Below are 21,690 nucleotides of genomic sequence, written 5' to 3'. Positions count from 1 at the left end.
TGTTTTCTCATCCAATTGGTGACGTGTTTAGAGCACTGGACTGGAGGAACAAGATCCAGATACCGGGACAAAGTTTGCGGCGGACTCTAATATGGAGAACCGGGTTCGATTCCCCACTCCTCCACATGCGCGGCAGATGCTAATCTGGTGGACCGGGTTGGTTTCTCCACTGCAACGAAGCCAGCTGGGTGACCTTGGGCTAGTCACAGATCTCTTAGAGCTCTCTTGGTCCCACCTACCTCACAGGGTGTCTGTTGTGGGGAGGGGAAGGGTTGTAAACTGATTCTTCCTTAAGTGGTAGAGAAAGTCAGCTTGTAAAAACTAACTCTTCTTCATTTCTCTCTCATAAAACAGACAAACAGATTTTCTGGCTAGCATAGGAGTTGAGGTTCAAAAGAATTCCTTTTGCTAGTGGCCGATCCTACCGAGGAAGACTTCCAGACAAGGGCGGGGAAGACCCTCTTTGTGACAACCCTCTCCTCTTCTGGAAACAAATGCAAAAAGAACGCTGGATTGCTCTGGAAGCTTTTTGCAGAAAGGCTTCTGCTAGTGAGGAGAATGACTCTGCCCAAGGATATTCTTGAATTTCTGAACCATCACCATGAGTAATCATGATGATGTGTTAAATGTGGACTGTTTTCCTGCTTGCATCGCTTTGCAGCACCCGATGTCATTTGCTACTCTAAATCACATTAGAATGTACACCACACCCTGTAAGAATAACTTGCAGCAATGGCGAGGTGACAACAGCAACTGTGATGGGCGATATGAAAACAGAATAGAAAATAACAAACCGAGGAACGGTTAGGTGCAGACGGGTTCATTTTGTTCGAATTTGTTTACACAAACTAAATACTGTAAATTCCTTTCTTCAGGGGGGTTCGGTAATTCCACATGGAAACACTTTGGTTTTCCAACGGCGCATGGTCGACCGCCGTCGGTATAAGCCAGGGGTGTCAAACATAAGGCCTGCGGGCCGGATATAGCCCCTCGAGAGCTCTTATCCAACCCACACACCAGCCATCCCTCCACTCGCGATCTGGGCTAGTGAGGTATGGCCCATCCACGCCAAGTGACATTTATGTCATATCCGGCCCTCATAACAATTGAGTTTGACACTCCTGGTATAAACTATTCATGCATCATCTGGTGGTCTTTTGGACCAGTTGGGTTTTGTGCAGCATTTTATCAACATTCCATTTCCTGGATTTCTAAGGATCCTTAAATGGCTAAGCTGGGGCCTCTATTCATTTCTCTCCTAAAATCAAACATGGTTATGTTCATTCCCACAGGTTTGTTAGAGGCAGGTTTGACCCGTAGCTGTCTCGGTTCTCCAGCAGACAAGAATGTGAATGGTGACCGAGAGGAAACCTACAGGTCACTGTGAGATACGCTGGGGTTTGATTTTAACCTTCTGGCTGAAAATATTTGAGAACTTACAGAGAGTATTCATCCTCACAGTGGGAAGCCTCCAGTATTTCTCATTCTCACAGACAGCTAGTGTGGTATAGTGGTTAAAAGTGTTGGATTAATATCTGGGAGACCTGAGTTCTAAACCCTGCTTGGGCCATGGAAGCTTGCTGGGTGACTCTGGCCCAGTCACACTTTCTCAGCTTAACCTACCTCACAGGGTTGTTGTGAGGATGAAATGGAGGACGGGAGAACAACGTAAGCGACATTGGATCCCAGTTGGGGAGAAAGGCAGGGTACAAATGAATTAAATAAATTCTGTAGATGACGGAGGCCCTGACCTAGAAGGACAGGCTAGTCTGATCTTATCAGATCTTGGAAGCTACGCAGTATTGACCTTGGTTAGTACTTGAGTGAGAGACCACCAAGGAAGTCCATGCAGAGGCAGGCAATGGTAAACCAATTCTGTTTACACAAACTAAATAGAACAAATTCCTTCCTTCATGGGGTTGAGTAATTTCACATGAAAATACTTTGGCTTTTAAACGATGCTTGGTCGACCACCATCAGTATAAGCCAGGGGTGTCAAACATAAGGCCCGCAGGCCAGATCCGACCCCTTGAGAGCTCTTATCCGGCCCATGAGCCAGCCAACCCCCCCACCCCTACTCTCAATCTGGGCTAGTGAGGCATGGCCTTGAAAATCCTACAGCGTTGCTGTAAGTTGGCTGCGACTTGTCAGCACTTTCTACCACCAGATGAGGGAGAGGGACGACTATCCATCTGTTTGAAGTTAAATTACCCTGAAACAACAATATGAGAAAAAGGATACACCGACGAGCAAAATGCTTCAGATTCAGGCCTATTGGTTCTTCCCTACCTGTCCTCCCAATATCGTTAAGAGCATTTCCGGGAAGGGGCCTATAAAATCTGCATCCTTAAAGACTGAGCTCTCTTTTGGTTTTATAATTTTGGGATTCTATTCTTGAAAGGGTCATCATTATATATAAAATATTAAAAGATGCACAGTGTACATATTGATTTTCAATTCAGGCATTAAGCTCCTTTTGGGGAGGGGGAACAGGCTGGCAGTACATAATGTATAAGCACCTTATACCCAGGGCATATTCAAGCACTCGTAAGGCAGAATAATACAGCACATGAAGAACTGGAAGATCTAAACATCCAGCAGCCTTGGAGTTTTGTCAAGGTTCGCTCGAAAGACAACTATGAGTAAGCCCAGCCACAATCCTACATCTCACAAAATCTGGGAATGTTGAGAGGCATCAGTAGGAATTCAGTAAACTGTACAATACTGCATCTCTTGAGGCCAGCCTGTACTGCATTGCGCTTCCTGACATGAAGGTCGGACCAGAACGAGAAGTTCAGATCAGAACCAACAGGTTGAAATTAAATCAAAAGTTTCTCTCTAGACATTAGGAAGAACATTCTAACAGTTAGAGTGGTTCCTCAGTGGAACAGGTTTCCTCGGGAGATGTTGAGCTCTCCTTCCCTGGAGGTTTTTAAGAAGAGGCTAGATGGCCTTCTGTCAGCAATGCTGGTTCTATGAACTTAGGCAAATGATGAGAGGGAGGGCACCTTGGCCATCTTCTGGGCATGGAGGTGTGTGTGTGTGGGGGGGTAGTTTGGAATTTCCTACATTGCGCAGGGGGTTGGACTAGATGACCCTTGTAGTCCCTTCCAACTCTATGATTCTATAATAAGCACTTCAAAAAAATTATGAAGGAGTTAGTGTCTTTCCAGATTATACCGTGAAGCCTGCATGTGGATGCAGGCTCCACCTGAATGCAGCTCAAATTACAGATATAACCCTAGATGCACAACTAGCGCATCCATCTGGTCCATTTGCATTTGTTACGTTTTCTGTCTTTCTTCCATCAAATCTTCCAAAATGATACACGTTAGGTTCCCAAGCCCTCTCCCATTCAGGTTGTGACCTAGGGTTGCCAGGTCCCTCCTGGCCGCCGGTGGGGTAGAGGGTAGGGTTGCCAGGTCCAGGCTGGGATACTCCAGGAGATTTGGGAGATGGAGTCTGGGGAGGGCAGGGACCTCCGTGGGGTACAATGCTCAGAGTCCACCCTCCAAAGCATCCATTTGCTCTAGGGGAGCTGATCGCTGTAGTCAGGAAATGAGCTGTAAGTCTGGGAGATCCCCAGTGACCACCTGGAGGCTGGCGTTTTTATTGTGACTAGATCCGGACCTGCTCATCTTCTGCAAAGTGGCAGCATCATGTGCCATGGGACCAAAATACCCAGCATTGTTGTGGGTGATCAGGACCCAGACGTCCTAGGCAGGGAAAGAGGAAGAGACTGTCCTTGATGGGAGGAAACCTATTTCCTATTGAAGTTGGCACAGTGCATGATGCTGCGATTTGTTTTGTTCTCTCTGAAATTTTAGTCAACATTTTAAAACTCAGCCACGGGTGTTTTTTACTGCACTGTCTAAATTCCAGAAGTTTAGCTCTACGGTTCACCTGTTTTTCCTGGGACCCCACAAGCGTTTGCAACCCATCTCGCCCACCATGGGTGCATTTTATGGCTTCTTTCAGTTTATGAGGAGAAGGAGATGCTACTTTAGGCAGAGTGTTCTGGGTAATAAAGCCATTCACTATTGACACTCCAAATGCGATGACTAGACTGTCCCACTCAAAATGTGTCTCAATGTCAGAGAAGGCTGGTCCTTTTTTATTCTGCCACTGCTGTAAAGAGCTAGGAACATTGACAGGTAATAAGAATGATAACAATAGCAGCAGCAGGTTTTATGTAAAGAAAGCTCTAATCAATCAAATCTGGTATGTTTTGCACTTTTTTTTTTTTTTACATTTTACCGGTAATTTTTGTATAGCCAGAAAAGATGTAACCAGAAAATGCAAATGAAGCTAGAAAAGACAACAAAGCTTAAGGAGAAATGACAGTTTTAAATACACAAAGTACTAAAGACTAATACCAGAGTGTAACAATCAATTTGGTCTCCTTAGAAAGCTTCTAGGTTTCTTCTCAGCAAATATATGTATGTAGATAATTATAATATATGAAAGGAAGGTAAATTGGCAGTGTTCTCGGAAAAGGTAATTCTAAACCAAATACCAGGCAGCAGTTCTAATGAGAAAAAAAACCATATAAATTAAATTTCTAACATACCCTCCAAAGCTACAGGATTAGTTTACTTTTGAAAATGCTTTTTCACAGTCAGCGAATATTTTTAAAAAGATTGGAAATAATCCTTTTTTTAAAGAGCGGCAAAGATTTCATGAAGTATATCATCAGTTATCAGAAACTAATCAGTTATTATCAGTCATGTGTGAGTGTTAAGTGCCGTCAAATTGCTTCCTACTCATGGCGACCCTATAAATGAAAGACCTCCAAAACATCTTATTGTTAACAGTTTTGCTCAGGTCTCACAACCAGAGGGCCGTGGCTTCCTTGACTAAGTCAATCCATCTTGTATTGACAGTTATCAGAAACTAATCTGCTGTCCTCTATTAGGACATTCTTCAGTTTATATCATAAATGTTCTAAATAAATAATCTTATTGGGATGTTTATCAACAGACTTTCCTAGAAAGCACTTTGTGAAAAATACACACATGACAAAAATGTCCATAGGTTTATCATCTGAAAGCAAAATATGTGCTAGGTAGATAGCAGGAAATATTTTCCAATACCTGGGAAACAGACATGTTGTCATTGTGTGAAAGCTGGCTGTTTCCCTGTGGCTCTCAGGTAGTCACTCACAAGACACAAAGGTTCCTTGCTTCCTTGGTCCGACATCCGCAGGTGTATGACTAGTTATAAAGGGGAGCATTGTCAGTCTGCAGTTGAACAACCCGGTTCGAGTCCAGCAACTTAGAGACCACCAAGATTTTGAGGGTATAAGCTCTTGAGAATCAAAGCTCCCTTCGTCAGATATCTGACAAAGAGCGTTAACTCTCGAAAGCGTATACCCCCAAAATCTTGGTGATCTCTAAGGTAGGTGATGGGAAAGACCTCTGCCTGAGACCCTGGAGAGCTGCTGCTGGTCTGAGTAGACAATACTGACTTTGATGGACCAAGGGTCTGATTCAGTATAAGGCAGCTTCATGTGTTCATGTGAAATTTACAGATTACCTCCCCCTGCCTACATAAAACATCATTCAGTGTAAGGGGAATTTTTTTTGTTTGAAGTTTTGGTATTATTGCTAGAACCCTGGCCTTGGGCTTTCCAATGTGCCATTCCCTATTTAGAGCCCAGTTCATTTTGTTCTAACCCACCAAAATGACCCACTTTCTACATTCTGCACTCCCCACCACCACCACCTTTGGATCACACAGCTTTGTGACTCCAGCAGTTCTTAATATATTTTTATTTCTTAGCTGCCAGGTCTAAAAATAACCCAGTTCTCCAAAGATAGGAATACCCTTGGAATCTGCTAATTAAAATCTCAGGTGTCTCTCCTTCTGTTTAGAGCGAGAATTAATTGGCTCAGTGGAGCAAAATAGTTATATGTGAATATGTATAGCTTGCAGGTTCTATTTTTACCCCAACTACATATTTGCTGAATGGTGAAAACCCTAGAGCTTTAACAAATGTGTTTCGTTTTCTTTGAAGGAAAAAAAAAAGACTAGCTACTCATTATAACACATGCAAGAGTTTGATAATATTAAGGTTTGCTGTCGACTTAATCTGTTTGCATGAGATTTCAAAGAGTACAGTTAAGTGCATCAGAGAAGAACTGTAATTAGCAATTGGCAATCATCAGTAAGACTTTAATAATTCAATGGTATTTACAGGCACGAGCCAAAATGCATTACAAACTTCTGTTTCTTTTTCTGTTTCTTTTTGTCAAGCATTACTGAGTGGAATCTTTAGTTCTTAGAGCTGGTTTAGACCAGGACTTCTTAAACATTTTCCACTCGCGACCCCTTTTTGCCAGAGAAATTTTTACGCAACCCCCGGTATATAGGTATATAAAATATGTATACAAATCAAACATTTACTGATAATAAATCATAAAGAAACCTTTTATTGTTGCCAAAATTTTCATGACCCCTGCATTAAGTTACGTGACCCCATATGGGGTTGCAACCCACAGTTTAAGCAGCTTTGGTTTAGACATTCTCTTCATCTAGGGATGCCAACTCTGGGTTGACAAATTCCCGGATATTTGGGGGCAGAGTCTGGAGAGAATGGAATGTGGGGAGGAGAGACACCTCAACATGGTTTCATGCCATAAAGAGCAATCCTAAGGGGGAGGCTAAAATTTGAGCCGGTGCAGGGCCACTTACGGCAGCGTCGGGGAGCAGTGTAGCAATGTCTGGAAGCAGGGTGCCGGAGCAGCCTCTGCAGAAGTGTATCTCAAACACAGTGGCTCGCGCCAGTGCCAAAGGGGGTGTTCTCGGGGGTGGGGCTGACCTTAGCTCCCTAAGCCCTTTTGCCCCAGGAACATGATGGAGAGCCAGCGTGGTATAGTGGTTAAGTGGTGGTTTGGAGCGGTGTATACTGATCTGGAGAACTGCGTTTCATTCCCCACTCCTCCACATGAGTGGCTAATCTGGTGAATCGGGTTGGTTTCCCCGCTCCTACACAGGAAGCCAGCTGGGTAACCTTGGGCTAGTCACAGCTCTGTTCGAGCTCTCTCAGCCCCACCTACCTCACAGGATCTGTTGTGGGGAGGAGAAAGGAAGGTGATTGTAAGCTGGTTTTATTCTTAAGTGGTAGAGAAAGTCAGCATATCAAAACCAACTCCTACTCCTCCTCTTCTTCCAATGTCAAATTATGCCAGCAAAAATTGTGGCGTATCTCCCATGAAACTGCATAGAGCAGTTTCATGGGGTTTAGGGAAAATTGCATTTTCTCCTTGCTGCACCCAACTCAGCCAACACCCATATTTCTAGTGAACACTCAGATTATTAATGGGGCTCTTATTAAAACCATCTCACTGGATCTGGGAAAACAAATGCAGCTATTCTTCTATAATGGTTCAGTGGATAAAGAAGAGGCAGCTGCAGTGACAGGGCAAAGGAAATAAGCAGGAATTCCAATACCAAAGCTCAGACTAATCTGGAAGGACTGTGGATGTAGTTCACAATCAATGAAACATTCAATACTCACCCCTTAAAAATTGTTGCTTCTCCCCTTTCCTCCTACGGGTATGAGTTCTGGGCACTGCTTATCTGGCACAATCGCCTTATTAAATAACTCGAGCTGCCACCTTCTACCTCCAGAGCCATTTCCAGAAACCTATACAAGGCATCGATCTTCCTCAACTAACATTTGGATTCCGGTTAACGGAACAGGGCAGCACAATGCAACTACTCCCAAGCCAATGTGTAACTGAGTCACCAAAACCAATGCATACACTCTCTTAATCGTGACTTTTATCGTCACTTTTACATATCAATCTCTCTGCGCTGTATTTTGGCCAGTGAAGCTGGCAATGGATCGAATGCCTTTTCCTAGGTCTTACTTTCACTGGCCTTTTTGTTGCTCTGCATGCCGTGGGCTTCAAGGCAAATAATAATAATAATAATAATAATAATAATAATAATAATAATAATAATAATAATAATAATGTGCATCTAAGTTCCCCAAAGTGAGGTTTGACAACAGGATGGACTAATATGTTATTTGGGTATAAATGGGGGATAATACAAGCACATGGACTGGTTAGGTAACACAGGAGAAGGGGCTATGTGGGACACTGAACCTCACATAGGTAACTGGAAAAACAAAAAAAAGCTGGAACAAACACATTAAATTTGTAAAGCCCTTCATGGCCTGGGCACGTGTATCTTAGGGACAACCATTCTGGTTGGGGCCACGGCTCAGTTGTAGAACATCTGCAGAAGATCCCAGGTTCGATCAATGGCATCTTCAGCTGAAAGGACAAGATTGTGAAAGACCTCTGCCTGAGACCCTGGAGTGCCGCTACCAGTCAGAGTACACAATACTGGCCTTGATGGATCAGTGGTCTAATGTGGTATAAGGCAGGTTCATGTGCCCACGTAGACCAGCTTAGAAGTCCCCACTGACCATCCCCTCTCATCAGGAAGTACGTTTGTCTTCCACAACAGAGCGAACACTCTCTGCTGATGCCCCTCAACTGAGGAATGAGGAGATATGCTAGCCTTCTAGGTCTCAGAAGTGCCTGTAAGATGTGACTTTCGGGTAAAGTTTTTCTTCTGGGCAATGGTACATCTGATTAAATCTGTATATGAAACTGAAGCTACGATTGGTAACAAGAGGCCATTGACTGTGGCAGGTTTTAAGTGGGATTTTAACTGTGAAGGCGACTGATTTTGTTAGATTCTCTGAGTCTTTGTGGAACAGCACGACTTACCATATTTTTCGCTCCATAGGACGCACCTGACCATAAGACGCACCCAGTTTTTAGAGGAGGAAAACAAGAAAAAATCTTGTTTTCCTCCTCTAAAAACTTGTCTTGTGGAGTGAATGCCGGCTGGGCGCGTGCGCGTCGGGATGGCGAGAGCCGGCGTTCCCCGCCCCGATGGCCAGCTGAGAGGCGGGCGGGGCCACACAGAGCCGGCTCTGTGCGCCCCGCCCGCCTCCCAGCTGGCCGTCGGGGCGGGCAACGCCGGCTCGCGCCGCCCCGATGCGCACGCGCCCAGCCGGCTCTGTGCGCCCGCCTACCTCCCAGCTGGCTGTCGGGGCGGGGAACGCCGGCTCGCGCCGTCCGGACGCACACGCGCCCAGCCGGCTCTGTGCGCCCCGCCCGCCTCCCAGCTGGCCGTCGGGGTGGGGAACGCCGGCTCGCGCTGTCCCGATGCGCACGCGCCCAGCCGGCATTCACTCCATAAGACGCACAGACATTTCCCCTCACTTTTGAGGAGGAAAAAAGTGCGTCTTATGGAGCGAAAAATACGGTAAATATTTTCTAACAAGCAAACAAATGGGGAGCAATTCATCAGGGCACAATAATATTGGTTCCATTGACACTAACACACACAGTAGTTTCACCCAAGACAGGATAAAGCCTGTTGGGGAAAGGGGTTACAGATGCAGGGAGGGGCTGTGGCTTGGTGGTAGAGCATCTGCTTGGGATGCAGAAGGTCCCAGGTTCAATCCCTGGCATCTCTGGTTAAAGGGACTAGACAAGTAGGTGATGTGAAAGACCTCTGCCTGAGACCCTGGAAAGCCACTGCCAGTCTGAGGAGACAATGCTGACTTTGATGGAACAAAGGTCTGAGTCAGTATAAGGCAGCTTCATGTGTTCATGCCAAACTCTTCACATCCTGCCGGAGAAAGTACCCAGAAGGAAAGCCCCCAGCTGGAGAGCCAGCGTGGTGTAGTGGTTAAGAGCGGTGGTTTGGAGAGGTGGACTCTAATCTGGAGAACTGGGTTTGATTCCCCACTCCTCTACATGAGCAATGGACTCTAACCTGGTAAAATAGGTTGGTTTCCCCACTCCTACACTTGAAGCCATCTGGGTTACCTTGGGCCAGTCACAGTTCTTTCCGAACTCTCTCAGCCCCCCACGCTCACAAGGTCCCTGTTCTGGGGAGAGGAAAGGAAGGAGATTGTAAGCCGGTTTGAGATTCCTTAAAAGGTAGAGAAAATCAGCATATAAAAACCAACTCTTCTTCTGGTGGGGGGGGGGGTCAGCCTATGCTCACCAGATCTTCCACCAATATTTGGGAACACCCCCACAGTACGCTTGCACATGCATATCCATTACTTGTCTATAGGGTAGAACATAAAATGCATTGTGGAGCTTTCCAAGAAAGGCACTAGACAAGTACCAAAATGTTATTGTTAAGAAGTATTTTATACAAGACACAGTCTACAGAGGACACTGCCACCCCACACAGATTCACAAAGCGACAAAGGTGGCAGTCGAAGCCTTAATACCATGTGCTTCATCCCAGCTTCAAATTGTCCTCAAGTTGCAATGCAAGGTGAAACGGGGGAGGGGGGAGGTTAGTGTTCTACAACCTGTTAGGAATTCCACACACAGCCTTTGCAAAGAAAGTCTATACTTGGTACATTTTGTTCTCTACAAGGGAGTTCAAAGTAATTACAATTCCCACTTTGCAAAATACAAGCTTCCCTCAAAAGGTGGCTGGTAATGCCTTGCATGAAAAGATAGCCTAATAGAGAGCTAAGCACTTCACCTATCATGGAGAGTTTTTCTCAGCCCTCGGCTACAGATAATCAGAGACTCTGCCTCCACCATATTAATGTGTTCAGCTAAATGACGACGCTGCAATTTCTGACACATTAGCACGTTTACATTATTTGGTTTCTCCTTGTGTCTTCAGAGGCATTCTTCTCATACTTGCAGACTGGGGGGCTGATTCAATAGTGAGTTACACTGACAGTCAACAGGGCTACACATGTGTCAGTTGTTTTGCATGTACCACACGAAGGGTTGTGCTGGCTTTCACTAAATAAATCAGAACGTTAAAACAATCAAAGAATTAAATTCACCCAGATCAACAGCATATACAAAGTACTAAATCATTCTTACACAAGTTTGATGGACACAGGAGAGACATAAAGTGTGCTGTTCAAGGGCATGCAACATTCTATCAATAGAGTGACTTTCCTGCTACAATATATTACCCAGGCCTTAAGCCACTTAATCTACCATGGTAAACATGGAAGTGGCCAATCGAATTGGCATTGGGGTAGTGCACAAACACCTTGTTTCTTTAAATGAAACAAAATCCTCTGGGCCAGATGAATTGCACCCAAGGGTACTCAAAGAACTTGCAGATGTAATTTCGGAACCTCTGCCCATTATTTTTGAAAAGTCTTGGCAAACAGGTGAGGTGCCAGAAGATTGGAGGCGGGCAAATGTTGTCCCCATCTTCAAGAAGGGGAAAAAGGAGGATCCAGGTAACTACCGACCCATCAGCTTGACTTCTATACCAGGAAAAGTGTTTGAACAAATCATCAAACTGTCCGTCCTTGAGCATTTAGAAAGAATGGATCTGATCACTAAGAGCCAGCATGGGTTTCTCAAGAATAAGTCATGTCAGACTAATCTTATCTCCTTTTTTGAGAAAGTTACTACCTTGCTGGATCAGGGAAATGCTGTAGACATAGTTTATCTAGATTTCAGTAAGGCTTTTGATAAGGTTCCACATAGTATTCTAGTTGACAAATTGGGAAAATGTGGGTTAGATTCTATTATTGTTAGATGGATGTGCAACTGGTTGACCATACATTGTGATTTGATTTCACCATGCTTTTTGAAAATTATGCCATGTACTCAAGACTGCCACAGGCATTGACTTGGTGACCTAAGGGTTCTCTGGGAAAGAGTAACTTCATGTGCCACAGCCCACCCCTGACCAAAGGCAAGAAATGTATTATTAGACCAGCTTCCAATATTTACACAGTTTCCTTAAGAATTCTCCATAACCCAGCTATTGCTTTACTGTTACGCGATTTCTAAGATTCTTAGCAAAATAATTAGATGATTATTTTCCTCTTAAATCAAAGCTAAGACTCTCTTTTATATTTTTTTCTGTCTCCTAACCCACAAAGAATTTGCAACTATGAACTTTAAATAATCAGAAAACCTGGCTGTGTTCTGTTTTTCAAAAGTCTTCTAATCAATAAGGCAAGATATGAACAACCGCATAGATTAAATGTGTATAACATTAAGGGAACAACCACAAATTGATTTTTTTTAAACAATAACAGCTCATTCTTTAATTTTAAACTAAAAAAAAATCTCTAGAAATCATCTATATAGACGTTAAGGGAGTGATGCAGAAAGAACTGAAGACTTGTTTGCTAGGAATTACAAATTGTTTCTGTTCCCTTGCTTTGCAAAAGGATATAATTTATCAAATTAAGTATCTTTGCAAGTGAATACAGATAATAGCATTACACATTAAAATCAAGTTGAACGCTGAGAAAGAGGCTGTAGATTTGCAATTGCAAATTAGTGTTTACTCATTCTCTCCTTTCTTAGACCCAGCTGACCTGGCCACATGAATCTATGCTTTTGCAACAGCTAAACTGAACTACTATAAAAGACTCCATGTGCTCTGCCCTTGAGGATAACCCAGAAACTACAACTAGTTCAGAATGTGGCTGTCCAATTATTGTCAAGGGCTAGCCAACAGGAACACATCTCACCTACTTAAAAAGGCTACACTGGCTTCCATTTGGTTTGGGGAGCCAGCGAGGTGTAGTGGTTAAGAGCGGTGGTTTGGAGCAGTGGCCTCTGATCTGGAGAACCGGGTTTGATTCCCCACTCCTCCACATGAGCGGCAGAGGCTAATCTGGTGAACTGGATTTGTTTCCCGACTCCTACACATGAAGCCAGCTGGGTGAGCTTGGGCAAGTCACTCTCTCTCAGCCCCACCTACCTCACAGGGTGTCTGTTGTGGGGAGGGGAAGGGAAGGTCGGTTTGAGTCTCCCTTAAGTGGTAGAGAAAGTCGACATACAAAAAACAACTCTTCTTCTTATATACGCAAGAGCTTCTAATTGTAGAAAATTGTGTGTGTACCTCACAGGGTGTCTGTTGTGGGGAGAGGAAGGGAAGGTGATTCTAAGCTGGTTTGGGTCTCCCTTAAGTGGTAGAGAAAGTCAGCATTTAAAAACCAACTCTTCTTCTCCTTCTTCCTGAGTTCAATTAAGAGTGGCTAAGGCTACGACCCATATAGCCATTCATGGCCTAGGACCCACATATCTGAAGGTCCCTCTCTCTTCCCATATGTCACCCTGCTTACGTTTGCAAGCTTGGCATCTAGCAGAGACCAGACCTTTACAACAGCAGTTCCTATCTTGTAGAATGAGCTCCCTGAGAAGGTGAAGGGGGTGCCATCCTCTTTAGGGGAGGTGCAGTGACTCAGTGGAAGAGCCTTTGCTTAGCATGCAGAAGGCTTCAGGTTCAATCCCTGTCATCTCCAGTTAAAAGGATCAGGAAGGAGGTGATCATGACGATGGCCACCTGAGATGCGTGGCTAGAAGAAAGAAGAGTGGAACACAGAAAATTATCAAGTTAACAATAGCCAAAGCCAAAGGTATTTATTATAGTCCATGACCAGCAAATACAGCAAAAGTTAACAGTAAAAAATGGAAGAAGGAGCCCCGCGAATGGAAAGTTGATAGTTGATTTGGAAAAGTAAACACAATTAGGTGGCAGAAAAAGAACATTCAATGCAGATATTTTAAAAAAGGAAACAATGAACGATGAATTAGAGTTTGTTAATTACGCAACAAGGCATTATTTATTCAGGGAACCAAATGAGCAGCAAGTAATTATGCAAGAACTTGAACAAACCATCAAGCAGTTATGGGGAGAACACGTGGGCAATTTGTAAACAGATGGGAGGTGAAAATAATGAGGTGTTAGGTTACCGACAAATGTAGTTGATATAGCAATTAAACAAATCAATTTATTCCTTCCATCAATTGAAATAATTGGGTCAAACAATTAGCAGAATTCAGAGAAGAAAATCATTTGGTAATCAGACACCACACAAAGGAAGCGCTAGGCACCTAAAGAGACGTGAATGACAATTTCAGGTACAGATCAACAGAAGAAGGAAATAAAACCAGGATGAACTATTTAATTCGTCTTTCCCACAATCATCGAGCAAGGTTATTGTAACTTCACTATTTCTCCATTCAATATCCTTTGTATGCCAACTACCATTCCTAAATTATATTGATGCTTATCTATTTCATTTGTAGACCATTAATGCCAATACCTGCATAGGAACAGCGGCATGTGTAGGCAAAGGAAGGGATTTTGCAGCTTGCCAATAGCAGTGGAAATTAACCATGCTCGACTTTCATTGGAGCAGCAGCACTCAAATCCGGTTGGTGTCTTGGAGGCCCCTACCTCTCCGTTAAGATGGCAGGATGAGAATCTCACAAGTAGCACTTGTTTTTTACCTCTGAGTTACTATTAGCTACTGGCATCGACATACTTCACCTACTTCATCCTACCATATTCAAGAAAGCCTAATACTTCCTGCCAACAAGTTTCTTTACAGATGTGAGATCTGTTCAACGTGGAACAGGACTTTCCTTGTAATGGAGTCCACGAGGTGGAATTGCCTACCTGAGGAGATCTATAAAGACCAACCTTTATTGTTTCTGGTGGCAATTGAAAATCGTTTCAGGTGCATAGCTGAGTTGGTCTGCAGTAAAAGAGCGAGATTGAATACATGAACACATGAAGCTGCCTTATACTGAATCAGACCCTTGGTCCATCACAGTCAGTATTGTCTACTCAGACTGGCAGTGACTCTCCAGGGTCTCAGGCAGAGATCTTTCCCATCACCTACTTGCCCAGTCCCTTTAACTGGAGATGCTGGGGATTGAACCTGGGACCAGCTGCATGCTGAGCAGATGCTGTACCACTGAGCCACAGCCCCTCGAGTCCAGCAGCACCTTAAAGACCAACAAGATTACCCGGGTAAACGCTTTCAAGAGTCAAAGCTCCCCAAGGCTTTGTCTCTTTTTTAGACTCTAATCTTGCTCTTGAAACTTGTTGTACTCTTTAGAGTATTCTGCTGGTGTCAACAATACATCAATACGTTCCCTTCTGTGCTGTTTTTAGTGTGTGCTATCACTTTTTATACCCTGACCTGGATGGCTCAGGCTAGCTGATTGCATCAGACCTTGAAAGCTGAGCAGGGTCAGCCTTGGTTTGCACTTAGATGGGGAACCACCGAGGAATTTCAAGGTAACCACACAGAGGAAGGCAATGGCAAGCCACTTTTGTCTGTTTCTTGCCTTGAAAACCTTACCAGAACACCATAAATCAACTGCGACTTGATGGCACTTTCCACCAGCATCATTTTTTACATGTAATGTTTATTTTAAGCTACTTCTTACACTAAAAAGCAACAAATGCAGAAAGTGCAATTCTGTTTGTCTTTCCTATTCAGTTGACTTGAGGGGGGAAATAATATCACACTCATCGAGGCGTGGCTCAGCAAAGCAGAAAGGGTCAGGGAGGAGGACCGCAGTAAATTGTGGAACTCCCTGCCCCAGGATGTGGTGATGGCTGCCAACTTGGAAGGCTTGAAGAGGGGAATGGACATGTTCATGGAGGAGAGGGCTATTCATAGCTACTGGTAAAAATGGATACTAGTCATGATGCATACTTATTCTCTCCAGTACCAGAAGAGCATGGCCTAATATATTAGGTGCTGTGGAAAACAGGCAGAACAATGCTGCTGCAGTCGTCTTGTTTGTGGGCTTCCTAGAGGCACCTGTTTGGCCACTGTGTGAACAGACTGCTGGACTTGATGGGCCTTGGTCTGATCCAGCACTGTCTTTCTTATGTTCTTAAACTCCTTGAGGCCACTGTGGGGCAGATCATGAGAGGGAGGGCATCCTGGCCATCTTCTGGGCATGCAGTAGGGGCCACTGGGGTGGGGTGGGAGGTAGTTGTGAATTTTCTGCGTTGTGCAGGGGGTTGGACTAGATGACCCTGGTAGTCGCTTCCAACTCTATGATTCTATGAGTCTATGAAGTACAGCTGAGGGCAGACAGTTGGACTCCTCTAGATTTCCAAGGGGGGCAGCTTGTTCAGCACCCCAGTCCCCCTAGTCAAGATATGACCAGCAAACCACCCATGTCTGTGTATGTATTCGTTCCCTCAATATATTTGTCACCCTTAGAATATCAGGAATCTCATACCAGGTTCTTCGGCCTCTTTGTTTGGCCTTCAGGTTTCACCCTTTTTTGCTCTTCCTCAGCACTTCCTCATTCTGTGCTGGTTTCTTCTCTTTTTTCTTTTCAGACACTGTGTGACTTCTGAAGACCCTCCACCACCCATCTCCCTTACACCAGCATGCCCTTCTCACCAGCGTGGTGCAGTGGTTCAGAGCGGTGGACTCTAATCTGGAGAACCGGGTTTGATTCCCCACTCCTCCACATGAAGCCTGCTGGGTGACCTTGGGCTAGTAACAGCTCTCTCCGAACTCTCTCAGCCCCACCTACGGTACCTCCCAATGTGCCTGTTGTGGGGAGAGGAAGGGAAGGAGATTGTAAGATGGTTTGATTCTCCTTTAAAAGGTAGAGAAAGTCAGCACGTAAAAACCAACTCTTCTGCTGCTGCTTCTAGGGTAAGTGTGTCTGCCGGTTCTGGGGTCTCTGCATGTCACTCTCTCCCTTCCAGGCTTTTCTGAAGCCGCCCCTATCTCCAGGGGCCCTCCATGCACCTTCTCTGTGGCCCCGACTTCCTCCCATCTCAGCTCCCCTTCCTGTTTTGACCCAACAGGCTGAGAGGATGGACCCTCCCCGCCCCCCGCCCCCAGCTGGCAGCATAGCAGAGCTTGTGGCCTGGCTGTGTTTCCTGCATTGTGCAGGGGGTTGGACTAGATGACCCTGGTGACCCCTTCCAACTGTATGATTCTACTCCTGGACAAGCCAGCTGGAGACCCACAGCAATGCGGACCTTGCAGGGGCAAGTCGTGGCCCCCACAATACTCTAATTCCTCATTTTAATTTGGGGCTTCAAAGTCTTGTAGATCACCTTCCATTTCTTTCCACAGTCTAAATCCCAAAGCCTTTGTTTTGAGAAGTTAATTTGCCTAACTACATTACTTCTAAATGGTATATGACTTCCTTTACAGATGAAACTTACAGTAGGTCCCACATTTTCCCTCTAGGATAGCATATTAACTTGCTGAGCTTCTGCATGCCGCTGAAGAGACGCTTCCCTTATCTCCGAGTCTGCAAATTATCGAGACCCTTAGAGCGACTTCCCCTGCCGAATTTCTCATGTATCTCTGAAGATCAATAATGATCTTTTATTCTTTGTTTTCATACACCCTAGAGACTCTGTGTTACAGACTTTCCTTACAAGCTGATGAAGACTGAATGAAATTTTCTTCAAAGTTAGCCAGGCTGAGGTGAAAACGAGCCTCCTTGAAATCCACCTCCAGCTCTCCAGAGCCTTCAAAGTGCTCTCAAGCCCAGGATTTTCCATATCAGTGAGTTACAGGGAAAGATGAAAGGCAGAGTCTTGGTAAACACCGTGCGGAATTTGGACTCAACTTTTCTGCGCTAAGGAGCCAAAGTAAAACTTGCTTGATCTTATTATAAACACGTCTAAAAAGGAGCATGGAACAACCATAGATCACTGCAGCTTTTGCAGGTCTAAATATTAGCATCTTGAAACTAAAACAGTTGAGGAGGAGCCCGTTACCGGACCAAGCGTTTCAGACTACCAGTGAAGTACAGAATATTTCCACGCATTAAAAAAAACTCTTAAAATCTCACAACCAGCTAACCTGGAAACTTGTAATGTTTTAGAAACTCTTTCCATGTCTGGAGTGGTGGGTGGAAGATCTATGCTGTCAATTTGTACATTGTTTTTCAGTCTGGACGGGGAAGGGGGTCTGTTAAACTATCTAGAAAAGAGGCACTCAGTCCGGGGCTTGTAGAGAGCCACATTCAAATATACACATGAACACATTACATTGAATCAGACCCTTGGTCCATCAAGGTCAGTATTGCCTAGTGGATTGTCTGAGAGCCTGTGTTGTGTAGTGGTTAACAGCGGTGGTTTGGAGCGGTGGACACTGATCTGGAGAACCGGGTTTGATTCCTCACTTCTCCACATGAGTGGTGGATGCTAATCTGGTGAACTAGGTTGGTGCCCCACTCCTACACATGAAGCCAGCTGGGTGACCTTGGGCCAGTCACAGTTCTCTTAAGAGCTCTCTCAGCCCCACCTATCTCACAGGGTGTCTGTTGTGGGAGGGGAAGGGAAGGTGATTGTAAGCCGGTTTGATTCTGCCTTCAGTGGTAGAGAAAGTCGACATATAAAAACCAACTCTTCGTCTTCTTCTGGATCTCCAAGGTCTCACATTACCTACCGCCTGGTACTTTTAAATGAAGATGCTGGGGGATTGAATTTGGGACCTTCTGCATGCAAATCTACCATGCAGCCACAACCCATGCCCAAATTTGCAATTATCATCAACCAAACCAGCCACATTTACTTTCATCCCTAGCATGAGTGCTGCACCTCAGAAAGGCCACTTTTCTATAATTGCCCTGGCTTAGTGGCAGAGCTTCTGCTTGGCATGCAGAAGGTCCCTGGTTCAATACCCAGCGTCTCCAGTTAAAAGGAGCAGGCAGCTGGTGATGTGAAAGAGACTCTGGAGAGCCACTCCCAGTCTAAGTAGACAATACTAACCTTGATGGGCCAATGGTCTGATTCCGCATAAGGCAGTTTCACATGTATTCCAATGTGTATGTATATAACTGTTTCCCTGTAATCGAAGACCTGCGGTACCATCCTGTTACCATTGCTGATCAGCCCCAATCTCTGGTTTGCTGCCTTGAGTCTGAGGAGACCAAGTAGGATAGAAATGTTTTGGGGCTAAGAGACCTCCCAAAATGTCACAGAACAAACTGTCGTTCAGTATTCCCCATATTCAGGGAAATTGTGTAGTCCTTATGCAGATATTAACGCCCAACTCAAGGTGCCTGTTTTAACCTGTTTTAACCTCTGAATCTCTAAAACCGCCTGCTCCATGGTACATGAAGGACAGCCACCATCCATAATAACCTGTCCAACCTTTGAGATCTTAGTTTCTGAGATCTGATGAGACTGGGCTAGCCTGGGCCATCCAAGTCAGGGCAAAAACAACACACGCATGAACTAAATAACATTTTCTGATTCCTAGCCTTTTTCAACCTGCTAATCAATAATTCTGCTAGTTCAAACACAAAGTATCTGTGTAATTTCCAGACACCATAAAATTATTCTCCATTCCATATATATTCAGTTTACCAAGGCTAGATCTTCTGATTACAGATTTATTTTCTCTTGGAAAAAAGAACATCAGACACATTATCATCCCAACTGTATTTTGAAAGAATAGTTAAAGGATATTTTATGAGTAATCTTCTGTCCAAGTAGCCTGATGCTAACAAACTGTGTCAAGGGGATCATTTTCCCCATCCTGTATTAAAGATGCAATATAACAACAGCAAAGCTTAGATAAATAGCTTTCTCTCCTAATATAATATCCACAGTATTTCACACAGAAGTAATTTCTTTACTGAAATAACAGCCCGATTGCACAGTTCATTGTTGTAAAGAAAGAAAGAGCTGTAGATAAGTCCGTACAATCATAATGGCTCAGATATATTAGAATCAAACTCATTTTCCAGCAATCAAAGTAATTCACTTAAATTATTCATGTATTAAACTGGAAATTTTGATCTGGCATTAAACTAACTATAGGAAATGTAATTTTCTGTAAAGTTACCTGACTGTTGGGACCACAGCAGAAGATTAAACCATTTCAGGTTCACGGTTCTTTCATTTTTAATCATTAATAACATTAAATAATATTAAAATTATTAGATGACTATTTTGTAACTTTAAAATGAATCCAATAAATTTAAATCACCTAAAAGTTTAGTACCAGTTCATCTATTAATGCTATTTAAATCCACTCAAATATTAAGGGAGGGGAAAAACCCATTTTTGCTATGCCAGTCAGTTAGGTCCTGTGAGATTTCAAAGTTTCTATGGTTACCATAGATATTTGTTACAGGGGAATTGTTGGGAGGTCCTGACCTGGATGCCCACGCTAGCCCAATTTCATCAGATCTCAGAAGCTAAGTACCATGGTTAATACTGGGATTGGAGACCATCAAGGAAGACTGGGGCTGCTATGCACATCTCTTGCCTTGAAAACCCCATGGTCTGGGGGTTGCCATGTGTCTCTGTGGGGAAGGGCTGTGGATCAGTGGTAGAGCCTCTGCTTGGAATGCAGAAGGTCCCAGGTTCAATCCCTGGCATCTCCAGTCAAAGGACTAGGCAAGTAGGTGATTTGAAACACCTCTGCCTTAGACCCTGGAGAGCTGCTGCCAGTCTGAGTAGACAATACTGACTTTGATGGACCAAGGGTCTGATTCAGTATAAGGCAGCTTCATGTGTTCATGTATTCTCGGATGGGAGCTCACCAAGGAAGACTGAGATTGCTATGCAGAGGCAGGCAGTGGCAAACCATCTCAGTTCATCTGCCCTGACCTGAATGGCCCAGGCTAGCCCGATCTGAATGGACAAACCCCCTCTGCTTCCCGCTTGCCTTGAAAGACCCTGGCTGGGGTCACCATAAGTCAGGTGAATTTGATGGCACATATATACATATACTGGGGAACATATATTGATTTCTCAGCAAAAATGCCGTTGTGTTTGGGTGTTTGTGGTGCAATTTAAGAGACTTGACCGCAGTAAACAAAACCACACACAAACATTTCCATCAAATTAATACTCTATTAAAAACCACTTCTTACAAAATATGATTTAACGTGATCTACTTTCTGTCATATCTTCAGCTTGTGCATCTGGGAGAGGGTCTTAAAGCCAGGTTGGCAAGACGCCGGTGGGGGGACCCGGACACCAGTCTCCCGGAGCTGCTACAGCAGCCCCGCCCAGGGACACCAGCTGGGCCTTCCGCCAACGTGCCACCGGTGCAAAGCCCCGCGCTGGCGTCTCAGGGGGCGTTCCCGGGGCAGACCTGCCAGTAGGCAGCTTCCTGTCCCCTTTCGCCCTGGGTACGCGACAGGGAGAAGAGTGCTGCTGCGTCAGCTTTTTGCTGGAGCAGCCTTGCTGTTCTCAGTGTGGCAGAATGCCCCATTTAAAAAATAGAAAGCCTTCAAAAGGCTTTTTAAAGCCTTTCGGCGCCCGGGGAACAACTTCGGAGGTGCAGCGGGGGCTCCTCAGCCATGCCGTCCCTGGCTGCCGAGGGCTCGGGAATGGGCTGTTAGTCACTTTTGAGGGTCACAAAAGGAAAACTGGAAAGCTATTCAACTGTACCCTTCCTTTATATAATAATAAAACTTTGGGGGGGAAAGTGTGATCTTTCTACTATAAGAGCAGTTTGCACCCTAATTAACCATACCTAATTATCTTCAGTTCTTTCTTTGCATTGAAGAATAAGGTTTAAAAAAAAAAAAAAAAAACTGCATTCAGCCAAGCCGTATTATCCTTCCCATAAAAGCTATGTCAGAACTGCTTCACTTGTTTAATGGTATAGGATTTTTGTGGTTTCTATTTTCATAAGCCACAGGTATGATGGATAGGCTCTTTGCCTAACGTAGGTGCCAAGTGACTACTAAATCACCTTTTAAGGCCAATTTCTTGCACTCGAACGCCACAGCTTACCGTATCATTTCTGCTGGAGGCATACAGCTGCTGGAATTGATCAAAATCGGGAAACGGCCTATTTGTCCCTTCAGCGTTCTCTAGAAAAATCAGTCCCATTTGCATTACAATATGTGCATACCACCAAGGCAGGAAATCTGTTTGAAT

The 21,690-nt window shown here is 44.4% G+C and overlaps 1 non-coding gene across 1 annotated transcript; it reads left to right on the top strand.

The window, feature by feature from the left end:
• Positions 1–9,433: 9,433 nt before the first annotated feature.
• On the top strand, positions 9,434–9,505 carry TRNAP-GGG (transfer RNA proline (anticodon GGG)). Its single transcript has one exon. It is a non-coding gene; the product is annotated as a tRNA-Pro (tRNA).
• The last annotated feature ends 12,185 nt before the right edge of the window (positions 9,506–21,690 follow it).

The sequence above is a fragment of the Euleptes europaea genome, chromosome 8, assembly GCF_029931775.1.
Source record: "Euleptes europaea isolate rEulEur1 chromosome 8, rEulEur1.hap1, whole genome shotgun sequence".
Classification (NCBI taxonomy): domain Eukaryota; kingdom Metazoa; phylum Chordata; class Lepidosauria; order Squamata; family Sphaerodactylidae; genus Euleptes; species Euleptes europaea.
This window is presented reverse-complemented; position numbering and strand designations above follow the sequence as displayed.